The sequence below is a fragment of the Salmo trutta genome, chromosome 34 (assembly GCF_901001165.1).
Source record: "Salmo trutta chromosome 34, fSalTru1.1, whole genome shotgun sequence".
NCBI classification, from domain to species: Eukaryota; Metazoa; Chordata; class Actinopteri; order Salmoniformes; family Salmonidae; genus Salmo; species Salmo trutta.
This window is the reverse complement of record NC_042990.1, coordinates 2,052,211-2,058,210: the sequence shown is the minus strand read 5'-3', so window position 1 is coordinate 2,058,210 and position 6,000 is coordinate 2,052,211.

The following is a 6,000-nucleotide window of genomic DNA, read 5'->3' as shown; positions in this document are numbered from 1 at the left end:
GGAGATCCGATCCACTACTGTCAGAATGACAGTGTTGCCATCAGATGAAGGGAGCCCAGTGACAAAGTCCAGAGAGATATGGGACGATGAGGGAAGGCTGAAGGAGGCAAGAAGGAGGCAAGTGGCTGAAGGAGGCAAGAAGGAGCTTGCCGTGGAGTTTTGTTCTGAGCACACACAGCGTACACGGCGACGAAAGCAGAGACGTCAGGAACCATAGTAGGCCACCAGAAACGTTGTCGGAGGAAGGCTAGGGTACGACGGGAACCTGGATGAAATGGTCAGCCTGGAGGAATGAGCCCATTCCAGGACCCGGGACAGGACTGAGTTATGGACAAACAACCAGTTAGCTGAGCCCCCTTCAGGTTCAGGCTGGGAGCATTGTGCCTTGCAGACCAAAGTTTCAATAACCCAACCCACAAAACATGAGGTGGGGAGAATGGTGTCGGAGACCGGGGAAGTGGCAGAGAAACTGTATAGGTGGGAGAGTGCGTCAGGCTTCACATTTTTGGACCCTGGGCGGTCTCCGTAGGGAGACCGGGCAAAGGGAGGAGATGACAGGACTTAGAAAAACGATCCACAACGACCAGCATCGTGGTGTTACCCTGTGAAGGTGGAAGATCGGTTAGGAAATCCACCAACAGGTGCGACCACGGCCGTTGTGGAACGGGTAAGGGTTGTAACTTACCTCTGGGCAGGTGTCTAGGAGCCTTGCACTGGGCGCACACCGTTAGCTAAAGTGGGCCAGTACTTACCCACTAAGAAAGTGCACCGTCCGACCAATCCCAGGATGACCAGATGAGGGTGACGTGTGGGCCCAATAGATCAGCCGGTCGCGGACAGCAGACGGAACGTACTGATGCCCAGCTGGACACTGAGGGGCTCTGCACGTGACGCCCACTCAATGTGCGCGTCCAGCTCCCACACTACCAGCGCCACCAAACAAGAGACGGGGAGTATGGGAGTGGGATCCATGGGCCGCTCAACTGTGTCATACAGCCGGGACAACGCGTCTGCCTTAACGTTCTGGGAGCCTGGTCTGTAAGAAAGGGTAAACACAAAACGGGTGAAAAACATGGCCCACCTTGCCTGGCGAGGGTTCAGTCTCCTCGCCACCCGGATGTACTCCAGAATGCGGTGGTCAGTCCAGATGAGAAAAGGGTGTCTAGCCCCCTCAAGCCAATGTCTCCATGCATTCAGGGCCTTGACGACAGCAAACAACTCCCGGTCCTCCACGTCATAGTTTCGCTCCGCCGGGCTGAGCCTCTTCGAGAAGAAGGCACAAGGACGGAGCTTCGGTGGCGTACCCGAGCACTGATAGAGCACAGCTCCTATCCCAGCCCCGGACGCGTCCACCGCCACTATGACCGCCAAAGAGGGATCCGGATGGGCCAGCACGGGAGCCGAGGTAAACAAAGCCCTCAGGTGACTGAAAGTCCTGTCCGCCTCAGCTGTCCACTACAAACGCACCGGACCCCCCATTCAGCAGTGAAGTAATGGGAGACGCTACCTGACCAAAACACCGGATAAACCTCCGGTAGTAGTTGGCAAACCCTAAGAATCGATGCACCTCCTTAACCGTGGTGGGAGTCGGCCAATTATGCACGGCTGCAATGCGGTCACTCTCCATCTCCTCCCCTGACGTGGAAATGCGATACCCTAGGAAGGAGACGGACTGTTGGAAGAACAGGCACTTCTCAGACTTGATGTACAGGTCATGCTCCAACAGGCGACCAAGCATGTTGCGCACCAGGGACACATGCTCGGCGCGTGTAGCGGAGTATATCAAAATGTCATCAATATACACCACTACACCCTGCCTGTGCAGGTCCCTGAAAATCTCATCTACAAAAGCTTGGAAGACTGATGGCGCATTCATCAACCCGTACAGCATGACAAGGTACTCATAGTGCCCAGAGGTGGTACTAAAAGTCGTCTTCCACTCGTCTCCCTCTTGGATACGCACCAGATTGTAAGCACTCCTGAGATCTAGTTTGGTAAAGAAGCGCGCCCCGTGCATTGAATCTATCGCTGCGGCTATGAGCGGTAGCAGGTAACTATACCTCACCGTGATCTGATTTAGACCCTGGTAGTCAATACACGGACGCAGACCTCCCTCCTTCTTCACAAAAAGAAACTTGAGGAGACGGGTGAAGTGGAGGACCTAATCTACCCCTGACGCAGGGATTCGGAGACATATGTTTCCATAGCCTGGGAAGTGCAGCGTCTACCAGGAGATCTATCGCACAATCGCCCCATCGATGAGGTGGTAATTGAGTCAGAGCCAAATCGGCATATTCAGGGGGAATGCGTACAGTGGAGACCTGGTCTGGACTCTCCACCATAGTAGCACCAATGGAAACCCCTAAACACCTACCTGAGCACTCTCGCGACCACCCCATGAGAGTCCTCTGTGGCCAAGAAACAGTGGGGTTATGACAAGCTAACCAGGGTAGGCCCAGCACCACAGGAAACACAGGAGAGTCAATAAGGAAAATACTAATTTTCTCCGTGTGACCCCCCTGCGTCACCATGCCCAAAGGAGCGGTGACCTCCCTAATAAACCCTGACCCTAATGGTCGACTATCTAAGGCGTGAATGGGGAAGGGCACATCCACGGGAACAATGGGGGTCCCTAAACTATGAGCTAACGCTCTATCAATGAAATTCCCAGCCACGCCTGAATTTACGAGCGCCTTATGCTGGGAATGCGGGGAAAACTCAGGAAAAGTGACAGACACAAACATATGTGCAACAGAGGACTCTGGGTGAGAATGGTGCCAGCTCACCTGGGGTGACGCCAGAGCGCCCTGCCTGCTGCCTCGATTCCCAGAGGAACCAACCCGGCACTGACCAGCAGTGTGACCTCTGCGGCCACAGATGGTGCACGAGCGGAAACCCCCTCCGGTCTCCCTGCGCACCGCCCCTCCCAGCGTATCGGAGAAGTGGTGCGGGAGGATGGAACCACCAGACCCCGATCTGGACGTCCGCGAGTAGCCAGCAGGTTGTCCAGCCGAATGGACAGGTCCACCAGCTGGTCGAAAGTGAGGGTGGTGTCTCTGCAGGCCAGCTCCCGACGGGCGTTCTCGCGCAGACTGCAGCGGTAGTGGTCGATCAGGGCCCTGTTGTTTCATCCTGCGCCGGCAGCCAGGGTCCTAAACTCCAGGGCAAACTCCTGGGCGCTCCTCGTGTCCTGCCTCAGATGGTAGAGGCGTTCACTCGCCGCTCTGCCCTCGGGTGGGTGGTCGAAGACTGCTCGGAAACGGCGGGTGAACTCCTCAAAATGGTCCAACATCTCCCTCTCCCCACACGGCGTTGGCCCACTCCAGGGCTTTCCCGTTGAGGCACGAGACGAGGGCGGGTGGACCGTGGCCAGATAGAGGTTTAGTTGGAGGAGGAAACCCTGGCAGTTGGCAGCACTCCCGTCATACCCCTGTGGCATGGAGAGACGGATCCCACTGGGTTCAGGCGGGAAAGGGGTGCTCAGGATAGACCCCGGTTGTGCTGGTGGAGGCGCTGGAAGAACTCTCTGTCTCTCCCAGCGGTCCATTGTCTGGACAACGCGATCCATGGCGGCGCCCAGATGGTAAAGCATTTCCGCATGCTCCTGTACGCGCTCCTCCACCTCCATGGCCGTGGTACCTTCTCCTGCTGACTCCATAGGTGGTCAGAGATTCTGTAAGGGGTGCGTGTTGGTGGCAGGGAAGTCAGGCGCAGGAGAACGAACTTGGTATAAACGGAGTTGTTTAATAAATGCTGACAAAACTCCAAAACAACCAAAATGTACAAAATAACAAAGTGGGTACAAAACCCATCGCCCACCAACACTAAATAGCACATCACATACAAACAAAACAATCTCTGACAAGGACATGAGGGGAAACAGAGGGTTAAATACACAACATGTAATGAATGGGATTGGAACCAGGTGTGTAGGAAGACAAGACAAAACCAATGGAAAATGAAAAATGGATCAATGATGGCTAGAAGATCGGTGACGTCGACTGCCGAACACCACCCAAACAAGGAGAGGGACCGACTTCGGTGGAAGCCGTGACACGGAAGTTCTGATGTACCTGCAGTAGTTTGAGCCGCCTCCATCCCGGGCACCGGTGAAGCGGAAAACCTTCCTCAATTCTGCCATGAATTCCTCCTGGCTATGGCACACAGCGGATATTTGCTCCCACACAGCCATTGCCCAGGACAGCGTCCTTCCTGACATTAGCGTAATTAAATACGCTATCTTCGATCGGTCCAACGGGAACGAAGAGGGCTGGAGTTCGAAAATAAGGGAGCACTGGGAAAGGAACGCCCGGCAGGTACCAGGATCGCCTGCATAACGCATAACGGAGTTAAGCGGAGTTCTCAGGGAGCCAGGGTAGGTTGAACAAATCCCCTAGGTGTAGAAAGGTTAGTGGGTGGTTGGGCGGCCTCAGAGGTGGCGGGCTGCCTATGAGCTAACTCACTGATTTGCTCCATTATAGCCTTGAACCCTTGGTAGTGGCGTTCCGTCAGGGAACGAAGCCCTTCCAAGAGGTCCGAAGTTGCTCCTCATGCCTCCCAATGGTGGCTCCCTGCAGGGAGACAATGTGTCTCACAAATAACCCAATTATAATTGTTTGTAGTCTTGACATCTGGCACACAATAATGACACAATTACCAGAAAATAGCCTTAAAGTTCATTGAAGTGTTTCTCCGCAGAGAAACACTTAACTTTATCAAGTGATCCATAAAAAGGACCAACTCAGAAAACATATATTTTTTAAATCCCACCCCTGACGTACATCTACGTATTTGCAATGTCAAATCTATTACATTAACATTTTTACCATAACCAATTTTCCCATAATGAAAAATCTCCTCTAAGGTTTTCAAATTTGGGAAACTTGCAGGGATTGGTCCCACTGAGATACAATGGCCGGACCATACCCTAAAAGACTAGCCGAAATACAATGTCTAGACTTCATACAAACACACCGGTACGTGCGACCTGTTCTCCAAACAGGATTTCAAAAGTTATCATAAACTTTCACCTCAATTGAAGTTCACCTACATGCCTAGGGTTCATAATAAGTTACCTATTTATATTTTCCTCAGGAATACTTTAAAGACAATGAACACCCTTTTTGCCTCACTGCCCACTTCTTACCTAGTGTAGGTAGAGACTATTCTTCTCTTTTCCAACCTACCCCATAAGCTAGCGTTAAAAAATATATATCTTAATTAATTACTTCATCATGCTCAAAGGGATATTCAATGTCTGCTTTTTTCTACCCATCTAACAATAGTTGTCCTTCTTTGCGAAACATTGGAAAACCTCCCTGGTCTTTGTGGTTGAATCTGTGTTTGAAATTCACTGCTCGACCGTGGGAACTTACAGAACATTGTATGTGTGGGGTAAATTGAATAGGTAGTCATTCAAAAATCATTTTGAACACTAATATTGCACACAGAGTGAGTCCATACTTATAATGTGACTCGTTATGCACATTTTACTGCTGAACTTATTTAGGCTTGCCATAACAAAGGAGTTGAATACATTTCAGATATTCATTTTTTATTAATTTGTAAAAAAGATAAAATAAAATAATACCACTTTGACATTATGGGGTATTGTGTGTAGGCCAGCGGGGTATTGTGTGTAGGTGTCACGTTCGTCGTAAGGATGGGACCAAGGCGTAGCGGGAATGTGTATGCTCATCTTCTTTATTTAGACAAAATAAACACTTAAACAAAAACAACGACGAGAAACAGTCCTGTAAGGCACACAGCTTACATACAGAACAACTACCCACAAATCCCAATGAAAAACACCCCTATTAAATAGGACCTTCAATTAGAGGCAACGAGGAACAGCTGCCTCCAATTGAAGGTCAACCCAATATACTAAGCATAGAAATAGAATAACTAGACACAGACATAGAAATAGACTAACATAAAACATTACCCCCCAAAAAACGAAACACACTAAAAAAAAACCCTGCCACGCCATGACCAAACTAC